The 14,386-nt window shown below is 38.4% G+C and overlaps 1 long non-coding RNA gene across 1 annotated transcript in view; it reads right to left on the minus strand.

The window, feature by feature from the left end:
• LOC109144640 overlaps positions 1 to 13,652 on the minus strand; it is a 53,242-nt gene extending 39,590 nt beyond the window's left edge. Inside the window, exon 1 of the long non-coding RNA XR_002045518.3 lies at positions 13,251 to 13,652. This is a non-coding gene — a long non-coding RNA (uncharacterized LOC109144640). The remainder of the gene's footprint in view (positions 1 to 13,250) is intronic.
• Positions 13,653 to 14,386: the final 734 nt, after the last annotated feature.

Consider the following 14,386-nt stretch of genomic DNA (forward strand, 5'->3'; position numbering starts at 1 on the left):
AAAAAATTGGCAAAGGATCTGGCCAAAAGTGAATAAAAAAAGCCAGCAAGAGAAATCTCTCTACTGTCATACCTGTTGCTTTAACTCTGATACTCTCATTATAGAGTTAGTTGAGCCCCTTTCCAAAGTATTGAAGGTAACATTCATTAGAAGTTTCAAAGCCACAGGCATCTGGCACCATGTTCTGAATTGCAGTGGTATAAACTGACAAAACTTTGTTGGCTATAAAGACTCTGTTCTTCTGGAATAAATCTCTACAATACATCTGAAAATGTAACATTATAAAACATTAGGGAATCAATTTCTTGTCCCTAAATGATGAGCTTTCACAGTGGAAAGATTTTAATTTGATGTTGTTAAACTGAATCGGGATTGAAGTGGTTTATTGATTTATTAATGACATGTAATTAACTGGCAATCGATGAGCTATAGAGATATCAGTGTCAGTGATGCAAATCATAAACCATACATTGTGACCCCTTCAGAAAATGCTGATAAACATCCCCAGTCTCTGAGCACCCCTCTGTCACTAATCCCAGGAAGTGCAATACCCTGCAGCCCCTCTGGAGAAGCCCCCAGGTGATGGAGGCTCGTCCCTCCTGAGATCCCCGGCTGCAGACCCCCCTGGGGTGGAGCTGCCCTGAGAGCTCCCAGCCAGCACCCCAGCACGGGTCCTTCTTCCTGCCCCAGCACCTGGACCAGGCAGACAGGAGGAGAGGCTGCTCGTGGCACCCCTGGGAGGGCAGAGGCCAGGACACCCCTGGGTGACTTGTGTGGTGTCAAACTGAGCTCTGATGGCATCTGCTCCTGCAGCACCATCCCTGCTGCCACTGCTGCCCTCGTGCTTCTCCTAGACCTCTCTTTAGGCTCACTCTTTTACTGCAAAAGGCTCTTTGTAGTTTTTCCACGACCACTTAATATGCTGATTTTTTGGCCACTTCAGTTGCCATGCTTTGGGCAAATACCCTCTCAAATGGTTTCAGGTGCATCATTAATAAACACTGGTATGTGTAGGTTCCAAGTTGACCTCATGTTGTTATGCAGCCTAGTTTTCTGGAGGAGGGCCTGAGAAGAACCCTCACAACAGCTAGTTTTGTCTAAGGCAAGTTAGGAAGAGAAAAGTATATGCAATGACTAATTATCTACACTTCAGATTTGAAACTGGTGGAGAATGATTGCTGTGGTAAAACATAAGATCTCAAAAAAAATGAAAAACAGGTAAGAGAAGAAAATCAACCTGACTATACTATGCTTTCAACTGCTCATTTTTATTTCCTAAAGTAGATTAATACCTACCCTTCCGAATGAATTAACTGCTTTCTGATGCCATTCTGTGAAACAGGTCACACAGTGGAGAGTTCTCTTCCTAAAGGCATTATGTTTGAACTTACCTCTGTACAGACATAAAGAAATTCTGTCAGTCAGCCATGTTAGGAACTCTTGCTGTTCCGGTTCCTCTTTAATATTCAGGATCTTCTCTGCAGCTCATATCAATGCAAATCCTTCCAGTGACTTTGTTACTCAACAATCTCCTTTTAAACATCCACCAGGGAAGAAAATGTTTGTGTTCTGTTCGTTTGTTTATTTTTAAGTCACACTTTCTTATTTTTTTGTCTTGAAACATATAAAGGAACTTCTTTTCCAGCTTAAGGTATAAGTAATTTGTTCAGTCACATCCTCTTGGTTTTTGTGTGCAGAAGGAAGCAAAGCAATTAACCTCTTTTATTATATTATCAATGTATTTGCATTATCCTTCCTTGGGTAACAGTCTGTATAAATTAATACTGATATTTATTATTCTAATTTAAAGGTTATGGTGTTCTTCTACTTAGAAAATGAAAGTGTTAACTTCTTTCATTCTCTCCTTTACTGGCATAAGGATGTATCAGTGATTAAAGTGACTTTAGGTACAAAGTTAATGTGAGCTTTTAAAACTGTATAAAAATTCCTTTGTAGCTTACTGTGAGACTCAGGTTTGCACAAGAAATATAACTAAAGAATCACTGATAGTGTGAGACAGTAAAATTCTTTAGGTAGCAAGTGTTTCTAGATGGCTTATTTTATAAGATTTGCCAGCCTGTATTCCAACAGGATGCCATCAAGGTGGAAATGAAAATCACTGAACACTAAGTCACTGAATTTCCCTCAATGTGTCAAAATTACAAAACCAGCTTCTGCTATATGAGTCTGATCTACTGTGAAAATGTACAAATTATTCAGTTGCTCCAGAAATGCCTCATTTATTACCCATGTTGAGAAATTCAAATGGGTGAATCATGAGTTTGACTTCTCCACTTTTCCCTGAATCTGATTACAAGTCTCTCTGTGTCATGTTTTCATGTAGTTTAAAAAGGTATAAGATACATTTCATTTTGAAGTAACTCTAATTCTGCCTGGGTTCCATCAGTTATGCTAGAAAGGGATTCAGGAGGCTCAGAGTATTTTTGGCATACAAGGAAGGAAATCTGATCAGCTGAGAGAGAGTCTGCTCTGGTCAATAGCTCACCACACTGGGGGAGGCAGACTGGTACAGGAAGCATACCCCGACAGCTGTGCTGAAGTGCACAGAATGAGATTCTAAACTTACCATGATTGATTTCTTTTAAAATTTAAAGGTATTAGTTAGGGTCAAGGAACTATGATGTTGAGGGAAAGTTTTTGTTTTCCTTGACTCTACATGTGGCAGCTAGTCAGAATATTCATTGTGATGACCACTACCTATTTGTGTTGTTATTGGTACTTTAGGAAAGAAAAATACAGTAAGGTCAAAGATGAGATCTTGCTTAGTAAGATGCAACATTAAAAAGATCAGTATATGTAGCTAAAATAAATGTACTGAAGATTTTCATTTTTAGAAGCTTGATGATATGTGGTTTGAACTTTTTAATCTCTGTATTCTAGTTGACAGCGAAAGTAAAAAAAAATTGTGGAAATGGAAATGCAGAGCTTTAAGCAGCCCTCATCAAGTACTGCACTATGAGAATAGATGAGTATCATATAATTACAGTAAAATACAAAATCAAAAGCAAAACTTGCTTGCTGACATGGTTTATTTGAATGACTATTGCCTGAAGACTACCTACAGGTATGAAAAAGGTTGTTCTGAAGAGTGGAAAACAAGTTAAGTTAAACTGCACATACAAACCACTCTTTGCATCAGGTGTACAGGCATTTGCAAAAGTGACTCCCCTGCAGTTGTCAGCCTACTCAGGATTTTAGATCTTTACTGGAGTAGTCAAAAGGAAAATTGAAGGGAAAGACATTATGCTTTTGTTAAGAAGAAAGTTGATTCTAGAGAAAGTTTGTTTTTTTGAAGAACAGACAAAGAGGAACCAGCAGCTGGTTAGATTAAGAGGGGATTAATTAAAGAATTTGAGAAAAAGGCAATGCTTCCTTACTTTTCACTACAGGTTAGAGTTAGGTTATTAAACACCTCTGTAGAAGATGAGATCTGGGAAAAATATTCATTTCTTTCAGTTGAAAATTGAGCTGTGACTGTCTGAGCCTGTTTAAACACTCCATGAGGATTTTATGATGTAAATTTTAGCAAAGAGAAGGATGAGCCAAGGCTTAGAACTTGCTTATTTTCTCTTCACCTGAGGAGTGAATCCTGTGGAGGAGCACAAGGACAGAAGAAAATTGGAGTGAAGCTTATGGGAAGAAATAGATAGGATTGGGTAGATAGAGGTATACAAGGAAACATCTGAGATTGATCGATCGATGGATTTGTGTGTGTGTGTGTGTGTGTGTGTGCCTGTAGGTGTACCTTCAAACAGAGACAGTCCTCCATGTTTTGTGTTTATACTTTTGTGGGAAAGGGGGAGAAATTTAAATAAAGTGAAAAATAATAATCCCAGGTCTGCTTGGATATCTGTGAATCACATTTTAATCAAATTTGTGTTCTCTTCTGGTTTTTCTCTCTTGGAAAAGTCCTATCACCCTCTAGAGAAGTAAGGATTTTAGGAGAAGAAAGACAATGTGATGACAACCCATGTTTATTGAGAGATAATTAGATTACTAGATTTTATTCTTTCAGGCTTTTTTTCAAGCATGACATGAAAAGATCAAATTCTTTCTGTATCAGATCATTTCTGTGCTAGGTTTTTAGGAAATGGTTTGAACTGGGGATACTACAGAGATCTTCTCAGAGAAATATTTAGATTTCTGATGCTCTGCTACCTCCTGAGTGCCCACATTACTGCCTAGACTTTGTCTCCTATAAAGCACTATGTGTGCTTGGCCAGATGAAAGACTGTTATAAAGGATGATAAATGCCATTTAGAAAAAGAAGCTTTTCATAATTGAGGGTGGAGGCATGCTGTGCCTCCTTTTGGTAATTCCTATGAGACAGTGAGGCATTTCAGGAGAAGGTGTATAAATATAGAACTGGCCTGGGGCAAGCAGGCGCACGCAAAAACCCACACTATCTCAAAGCTGCCAGACACCGTTAGTGGATCAGCTTTCCCCTGAAAGGAAGGAAAGCCTTAGTCCACAGACTTATGTAAAGCAAAATTAACATTTATGGGGCTGATCCAAAGTCCTTTAAAGCTGAAGAGGATTTTTCGTCTGTAGACCTCAGTGAGATACAGATTGGGCTTTCTATATGAGTGTTTAAGCAGTGCTTTTTAACTCATGGAAGTTAAATCCCTAATTAACCCATACCTTTTTTATCCCAATTATTTTATTAGCCACTCACATTCTTGTCCTTTCTTCCCTCATTCACCTTTTTATTTGGGTAATTAAAGTTCTGCTTTGGCATTAAAATGAAATTGAGAATGATAAAATTCACTGTAATCAAGACACAGGTTGACAGGTAGGCCAAGACCATACCATCTCTTGTAACATTTGAAGTTTTTTCATGGTGATTTAAGAAAGGCTGTATTCTAATTTGCCCAGAGAGTTGCTGAGATATTAAATAGTATCTAAAAATGCCCAAAAGCTAAACTTCTTACAAATTTTTCTCAGTGTCATGATCCTGTTGACTGATAAAAAATTGTATGTCACAACATAAAACATACTTCAGCTTTTTAGATTTCTTATTCCATCTTACGGAAATATTGCTGTTTCTGAAACCCTTTTTTTGCTTTTGTAAAGGAAAGCTGTCTGCTAGGATATCAGCTCAAGAGCTCTAGGCAGAAAAACTGGGTGAGTAAAAGCTTAACATCGCATGGTATATCAATAGGTCATGGCAAATAGAAATATGGGGCACTTTGCTGCCAAGTGTTATTTATAATTGCTCTGATGGAGGAAATAACACTTCAAATTAATAGAATGAGAGAAACATTGGATATGGGGCAGCTGTTTAATATGTTTCAACTGTAATTTCTTGGCAAAATATACTGAGTGTCATCTGAAAGAACTTTTTACGGCCTGCTACTGAGACTTGTTGGTACATTGGAGCATGAACAATTTAACTTCAGCAAATAGAACCCATCTTGCTAACCTCTCCTTGCGAACCTTGTGCTTTGTGTCAACTCTATGACATGGTGTGTTAGCATGAAGGAATTTTCTGCTTAGAAAAATATACATATAGAGTTGTAACCAGACAGCCAGATTGGAGGAGGGTTACAGAAAACAGCAGGAAAAAAAAAATGCTGCCCAATGACACATTAAGACTCAAGGGCAAAACATTTAACTACGCAAGGTGAAGGAGACCTAATAAGGTAATAGAGTCAAGCATTTTCATAACTCCTTTCTTTTTAACTTTTGCCTCTGCCAGCCATTCACCTGAGTTCTACTGAGAACCCAAATATGCAGTCATCTTTATCTTGTCTTCTAAATCAACAATATATGAGTTTCTTCTTGTTTTCTTTGCAACCAGATGATAATTGTGAGAAAAATCAGTTATTTTTTTCTTTCCAACATACACAACAATATGTGTGTCTCAATATTCGACATTTGCTCTTTAAATGTTGTCCTTTTCCCTCATAATTTCTGGATTGTATTTTGCTGTAGTTTCCTGAGGACAATAAATTCTTGAGTAACATATATATGAACAGGACTGACGCAGCTTTACTAGCAGAGATTCAGCAACCTGTCTCATGCCAGCTGCACTGATGTTGCCACCAGCACTGAATAAATGTTGTAGTTTGTGGTTATACTAGAACACAAACTTACTGATCATGCTATGTGTTTTCCCCTCTTTATTTCTCCTGGGCTTGACTTACACAGTTTAAAATGTATTTCTTAGACCGAATTCATTCGGGTATTTCTCTTGAAATAGGAAGCTGGTATTTTCTGCTGGGAGCTATGCTAACTGAAAAAAGTGTTTCTGAAATGTCATTTAAGCAGGGGGGTTCTGCTGTGAGTTTCCCTTTCCCTTGAAGGAAAAATAGTACATCACAGTATTGCCTCAGGAACAACCTGGAGATTTACTAAATCACAAAGGAAATGCATCAAACTTGTTGGTTTCCCATTTTTTTTCTGACATGTAAGAGAGAGAAAGAGAAAATTCATGTGCCTGTCCTTCACTGGCTGAAAAATAACATCCTAGTTCTTCTGCCTTAGTGCCTCTGTATAACAAGCTGAAGATTGGGTCGAGGTTTGCCAGTACTTGCTTCAACATACCTGTTCCCTGCTTGCAAATCAGCAGGAGAAAGAGCAGCTGCACATGCGAAAGATGGGCAAGATTTTTTCTGGTAGTAGAAAATATTGATTTTATGGCTAACTGCCTTCACAGCAACAGTGCTTAGTGCTACTGTGATAGCTCCGTGGAGTGGATTGAGGGCCTGAGTACTGCCTCGTGGGACTCGGAAAGAGTCTGCAGCTATCAATATTTCTTTGAGCCTAAACACACTGTTATTGCTCTGTAGATGCCCCTTGAACTTATTTATATCTCCTCAGGAATTGCCATGAGTGTTTTGACTTCAGGTACAAGTGTCTTTCACAGATGTAAATGATTTGCCTGGAGGCTGAACTCATGCTCTGGCACAAGAGGTATTGACGTCGGAAGGATCAGGGACAGGGCTCTCACCCATGCAGTCCCAGTTTTCCACTCCATGTTTCAGCAGTTAGTCATATAAAAAAAATAGAAAACAGAAGGAATTTTTATTTTACTTTTTATTTCTATTGCTACCAGCATGCACCCCACATCTAAGAAGGCAAAAGCATGTTTCTACTGGTGAAACTTGAAGAAGCTTTCAGGGTTGGCTGAAAATGCTCCATAGAGCTCTCAGCAAAATAAAGGAGGCAAAATCTCCTATTACCTGAGATCTCTTGTGCTCTGAGGTAGGCAGGGACTCTATATATGTCTTTGCCTGAGTTAAAGCAGCTTCCAGTAGGTTTAGCTTGAATGTTACCTGCAAGACTTATTATTTTCCAACCCAGATATCAGAGGCCAAATTGATATACACCTCACAAGAGGTAGATACTTCTTGAATATTGATTTGCATATTTGATAGTACTGATACAAGATTCTAAGGCCAGCAAGACTTTAGGGCATGGGCATTTTGACTTTCAAGCAGTAGTGATCAGACACTCTGACCACCCCCATGGTCCAGCCCTTTGCACTGAGGTTCTTCATCCCTTAACAGAAACCTCAGCACAGGATGACGCTAGACGGAAAGGCAGTTTTGTCACCTCATTTGGGCATGACCTGTGGATGTTACTCCAACAACACCCTGAAATTGCTAATGCCTTGCTGTCTTCAGTTCTTATTTGAGGTGGGAATAATTTTCTGTGCTATTTAAACCTGGCTGCACTGTGCATTGAGAGTAAGGAAAAGCTTCCCATCATATGTATGCTGAATAATGCTAGGATCAGTTAGACACTCCAGAAGGTAGTGCTAGCAGAGTACAGATAAAGTGCCTATCCCTATAATTCATAACTTGCAAAGCATGGTAAAATATAATTACTAATGCAGCTAACAGTCTTTACAAGTCCTTTCCAAAAGTGGCAGGGGTTTTTGTATAGCTTTCTGGTCTCTTTGAAGTCTTGGGACAAAATTAAAACCTTACTAAGTGGATGAAATAAAGGATTATATTAATTTAAAAACAAACATCCCAAATCCCAAAAATCCAGTAAACATGCCAGTAATAGAAGTCATCTGTTAATAGAAAAAAGATATCTATCTACCTATCGTTTTACTTTAACTTCTCAGTTTGTTGGAGAATTTTTTTGGCATATATTCCTGTCCATATGTGCACTTGTTTACTATACCATTTACAAAGTCCTTAGCATACAGATGGTACAAAATAAAGTGAATAAAAATTAATAGATTCCTATTACTTTATTTTCTTTAATTCTACTTTTATTACAAAATCCATTTTGTTTCTGTCTAGAAATAGTTTAGACATCAGAAGAATGCTTAGCAACTATTAAATGTAGATTGCAGCCTGAGTGCTAAAGTAAAGTAAGTCTATATAATTTAATAGCTTTTCAATTTAATGAAAATTCGTTGCCAGATTGTTTAATCAAGAATTTGTCATTGTCTGTGCAAATAATTTCATGTGAAACTGTCAACAGTTTCTCACAGATTTCTCAGTAGAAAACCTAAAGAAAAGCTTCAATAAAGCACAGCCTTTGCAATATCAGGAGTTCATTTCAGAAAAGTGTCAGCCCATTTGATGTAATTTTACAAGGGATGGATCGTTACATTTCAGGTGAAGTTAATGACACATGCAGCAGAAGCATTCTGCAGGTATTAAGTATATCTGACAGAAAATACAAATCTAGTTTCAGACAACACAACTGTAATTTGAAGCTTATTGTGAGAGTGTTTGCAGCTGTGAGCTCTTTATAAAGGGTGATTGTTATGTTCCTCAACAATCTTAGTCATACCATTAAGATGTCCATCAAACTTGTGAAGCAGAAAGCCAGCAAATGTTTAAATTACAGGCCTTTGGTAATTTACATTGACCTCTTAAGCATCAGGTGAATTATTAAGTAAAAAGCATAAATTGCTGCACCCTTAAAACCTTTGATGACCAGGCCAGATATGCGTTCTCAGAGAGTGGTTCAGTTGCAAACAAAATATAATAAACAAGACAGCTGAGAGTACCCATCGTTAAGAAAAAAATCAACACTGATCAAAAAACCAATGCAGTGTTGTAGTGTGGGTTCCTACAACACGTATATACAGTGAGGCCCGTGGAAAAGAAATATAAGGACCAATTCTTGGTAGATATTTCAGAGAGATGTTTATTTTCAGCCGCATGGCCGGTGACTTCTGAAGAACTGTGGCAATCATGGGACCAGAGGGTCCTTGCTGGGCAGGGGAACACAAAACAACCAATGGGGAAGGAGGCTGACCAGGGGCTAGGGAAACCCCATGCCTCCCTCCCAGTGCCCCTCTCCCAGGACCCCATGCCAGGGGGGAGGAACCCCAAGAGTGCAGTGCTTTGTGCTGGCCTCTTCACATTGAGAACTTACTTTCAGTGTGGTAGCAAGTAGGTGCAAGCACAAGAATGCAGAATATCTATGAAGACTAAGAAAGATCAAATGAGGGTAAAAGAAATACCATATACAAAGTTGGAATATGATGAACTGAGAAGGAAATGTCAAAAACATTATAATCTAAAGCTCCAGATATCGCCCAAGAGTTAAAAATGTTTTCTTATGCTCTTGTGCTTCACCTAGAGGCCTTAGAAGTTTTCACTGCTGTCCCTATTTTGTATTAATAACTATAAAAGTGTGGATACAAAAATGCTGCTAGCAAGGATTTTCTTGCTGTTTTCTAAGCCTGTGAGAGACTTTTCTCTCTTACAGAAGAGGTAGCAGAGTTATGTAAACAACCACACATCTGAACAACCACCTGCAACCTTGAAAAGTCTTGTTTATGGTACAGTAGAAAAATATTTTGACAATGGATGTTTTAGGATTTTAGCCAATCACCCAGAGGGTTGGCTTGATCCTTTTGTCCAATTAGACTATGAAGAAAAAAGTCTATAAAAGAGTTTGTAAAATAATTAAATAAATCAATCTGCTGCACAATTCCTGCCTGCTGGATCTTCTCTCCTCCTCCCTACAGCTGCGGGACACGGTGATATACCCTAGGGCGTAGGACTGCGGTAATATAAAAGTACTACCAATATGGTTCAAAGAGAATAATCAGGATGTCTTTAACAGCTCCTAAGCATTGCCCAATATTGGTCTCAAAACCCCAAACCCAGAGCTAGATGGTAGTTTACTTCTTAATAAAGGAAGCTATTGTTAACAATCTAACCTGTGAGATAGCAGTTACCTCTTCTTTAACTGGACTCGTGCATTATAAGCATTCGAAAAGATTTCCATTTTTGAAAGAATGTCTCAAAGGGACAATGGATGCCCTTACTTCTAAGTTTAGTAAAAGGCCTTTTCATGAATCCTGCAGAAATGGCAGCCAATAAAAGGATGTGTCCTTTCTTCCAAACATACCTGAGAACAGGAACATGAATCATATATGGAAGCTCTGTGAACAGTCAATTTTTTAAAAAATAAATTTGAAGAATACTGTAATTAAAAGAAATGTGAAGAATACTGTCATTGCAAACATTTACAAACTGTTTCCAAACCTTAAATTTAGATTTGGATTTGGTAAACATTTATTGTGTTATTTAAGGTATATGTATTCTGAACTGTGAACCAGTCCAGTAAGTATACCATAACCTGTATCTAGAGGACATTCTCAGGTTCCTATCTGTATTGCATCTATTTGTAACTGACACTCGCATTGGATTTTTACATTGGTAGTTTGGAACAAAGATCAACATGAAATGTCAAGGTTTTAGCTGAAATTTAAGTCCCTGCTTCTCATAGTTTAATAAAAGGCAATTACTTATTTAAAGTTAAATGCAAAGATTAAGAGTTTCTAGGTCCTGCTGTGGGTTTATCAAATTTGCAAAACATCATACAGTGCAAAGTTATCATTTGTCAGTTTTAATTTCACTGACAGTATGAGTCTGCATGCATTCCTGCATATACACGTATCTGCCAACAGTGATTGGAAAAGACTGTTTTGCCTTATTACTTTGGATGATGTGCATGACGCTCCTTTTCTTGTCTGTTTATGGGCTGAAATGTACATATGCTTTCCCCTTCAATTCAAGTTCTGTGAGCACATCAAACCAGAACAATACATAGAAAATGCTGAAGGCTTGCACATTATGTATGCATGCTTTCCTGCAAGTCTTAGAATTATAGTTGCTGTGGTTTTTTCTGCTTTCAACACATACTGAATGAGAGCTTTGAGATGAAGTTTGAAAAACTGAAATGAACAGAGCTGTCATCCATTTCTCTACATGCTGGTATTTAGCCTCAGGCTGTATCACACTCGGTGTAGACTTTTAAAGAAAGGTTTTAAGGGGGAAGAAGAAAGCTTTCTTACCTGCCTTTGCTGCTGCCAGGTTCAATGCAAATCAAATATGGTTCAGCCAACTGAATTTGCACTAGTTATATTGTTTGTTATTCTTCTTTCTCATTCTCTTGGGATGTGCTACTAAAGACTAACACTTGTGGGTTTTTTGATATTTTTGCCTTTGTAACTGCTTTTGGTTTAAATTAACCTTCTCATGACAGCCTGAATCATAGTATTGTAGGGAATCTGTTGCGTTGGGAAATGGAAATGGTTATTGATAACCTCTGCTTCAGACAAACTATTGCCCATTCCAAATGGTAGTCTCTCAGGCACAGCTTGTATTTTGTCATTGGTTTTCTCAGGTATCCCTGTCAAAACTGTAGGATAGACATGAAATAATACCTCATATGTTGACAATCAACACAGTGATCAGTGCTGTGCTGTAAAGGAGGTCTATGCTATGTTTTATGACATGAATAAAGCAAAAGCCTAGGCCTGCTGAAGACTAACAAAAATACATCTGCTAACGTTTCCTCAACAATTGTCTTTCCTGATTTCATTATTTATCTTTTGCAGATTCTAGAACTCTCACAGGCTGAGTGTGATGGTTTTGCCTTTTTAAGCAGAGGGAATGCAGATCGCCCACAAAACAGCACATTAATGGGAAACAGTGTTATATAGTGTACACTTCTCTTGTCTTTGTCCCAGGGTCTTGACAAGGCAACAGTTTTTGTAAGAACTCTGTGTCAGAACTGAAAAATTTGGAAAACATAGTAAAGAATAAAAGTTATCATTCCTTTTTTTTTTTTTTAAAGTGGGTGAGAAAATCCAGAGATTCTTTTTAATATTTTTTCCAAATATTTTTCCATTTTTCAAGGGATAAAGCTGAAAGGCTTATTTTTAAAATCCTTCCATAGAGGTAGATGAAATCTGGACAATTTGGTGAATTCTGGGGTGCAAAGGTATAGCTGGAACAGGCTAAGGTTAAAAGCCTTAGCAGAATGTTATATATTTGCTCTAAAAATCTACTTCACAGTTGTAAAATAACACTGTAATAGATACACAGAACATTAAAGTACAACCTTAGAGCTCCCATGGTTATAGCAGGTTATTAAGGGACAGGTTTTAGTCAGCTGAGCCACATTTTTCAAGGAGATATTTCTGCTCTTTGGTGTCACGTATTTCCTCTCTGTGTGTGGCTTCTCTGCATATATGTGGCACTGAGCCTGGTTTTCCCCTATATTTGCTGCTCAATTTCCACACTGTGGCTACTCTGCATGTTATGTTCTCTGTAGGTTATTTACTTCTGCATGGAGAAATAAATGACAGGTCACTGTGTTTGTGTGCAGGAAAACCTTAAACTGAAGGAAATTACATGTATGAGACAGAATGGCAAACATGTTTCTGGATTTCAGAATGCATGACAGAACATATTCCTTGCTCATGCCCCGTAAAACACAATTAGTTTTCTCTGGCGTGTCTGGGACGGCTTTTGTTGTTTTAACTGCCCCAGCCCTGGGTCGGTCTGTGCCACGGTTCGCGAATCGACCAGGGACGAACCCGGGCTTCCCTGCACCCCCTCCGTTATCTGCTTCGCTTTTGCCGTATCTGCTGCTCTGGGTGTTTAGCATTTTGGGCAGCTCGTGATCTGTTACAAATAGCCTTCTGTTCCGTTTGAGTTTTAGCTCCCGCCGCCTGAGAGGGAAGCAGGCGGGGCCCCTCTCCCTCCCGTGCAGGCAGCAGAGGCTGCGCACAAGCCGCGTCGCTGTGAGAAGCTGCAGGCGTCTCGCTGCGCTGTTCCATCTGACTTTTGCATGCAATTACTTCATATACCACTCTGCAATTAGGAAGAAGCTTAGCAGCTGGACCATTTCCACGGGAGGCTGCTTATTAACTTACTAAAAGCATCTCTCTGCGATTTTGACATAACATTTCCCATTATGACTCTAGGATTAATCCTGAAGCATAAAGTCCATACCTGACAGTGACGTCAGAAGTTTTCCTCAGTTCCCTCTGCTCCGTAACTGTTCAGAAGTACGGTCCTGGTTCCTTCCACCAGCCTCTAGGGTCCGAGATCCTGTTTCTCTTTTTTTTTTTTTTTTTTTTTTTTTCTTTTTTCCCCGGGGAATAGTCTTCTTCCTTTTCCCAGCTCGAAGCTGCTTTTTCTTCTTTTCTCGTTTTCTTCAGGGAGGTTCAAACTCTGAGTCCTCACACGGGTCACCAATTATTAGTTTTCTCTGTGTTTTCATTTTTGTCTCTCTGAATCGTGGGTTCTTTTACTCCGTTTGGATTGAAGGGCAGAGGACGCTAGATTGTTCTTCAGACTTAGACGTTTATTATTTTCTTATCTATAGCACAGCTGCACGGGATGTGCCTCCAAGGTAACACAGTGGAAAATGGCTCCGAGTTCTAACTTTCAAGTCTGTTTAAGGTCCAAATCACCCAATTATAAAACTTGTTTTTATTTATAATCCAATAACTATCTATTCATGGTCTGCAGTGTGGGTTTTTTAACCCAATAAAAGAACACTCAGATTTGTGAAGAAGAAGGAGAAGAAGAGCTAATCCCCACCCAAAATCCTCCATATTGTTACACATGTATATATAATATCCCAGAAACCTAAATTCTCTAAACCCAGAGTTCCAACACAACACATTTTGTAACACAAAATACATGTTTCCTTTTCCAAAGCATCTAAAACATGCCAAGGGTTATGAAGTTATAACTAATATTATTCTTCCTGAAGATTTTTGGGCATCTGTTTGAACTGAAATAAATTCAGAATGTATATTCCTTAAGGATAAGTAGACTTACTTTTGGTTTATATAAAAAGGTTCTTCTGAGAACAAAACTTTCAATAATAATTTCACTCAGACCTGTTTCTAACCTAAAATTTGGTTTAAAATGATTAACATAACTTGATTTCAAGTTGATTGCATGTGAACTGCATTTTTGCAAGTTGTTAATTTGCTTGGCTGAATTACTGAGGCTCTGAAACTAGTTTTGACTTCTGTCTACTATGGTTGGTGGAGGAAATACAAATACTATGATGTATGAGCTGTAAGGTATCTCCTTTGAGATCATGCAAGTTCGCTGCCATTTGAGAAGAGGGG

Source organism: Corvus cornix, chromosome Z, assembly GCF_000738735.6.
Source record: "Corvus cornix cornix isolate S_Up_H32 chromosome Z, ASM73873v5, whole genome shotgun sequence".
In the NCBI taxonomy this organism is placed as follows: domain Eukaryota; kingdom Metazoa; phylum Chordata; class Aves; order Passeriformes; family Corvidae; genus Corvus; species Corvus cornix.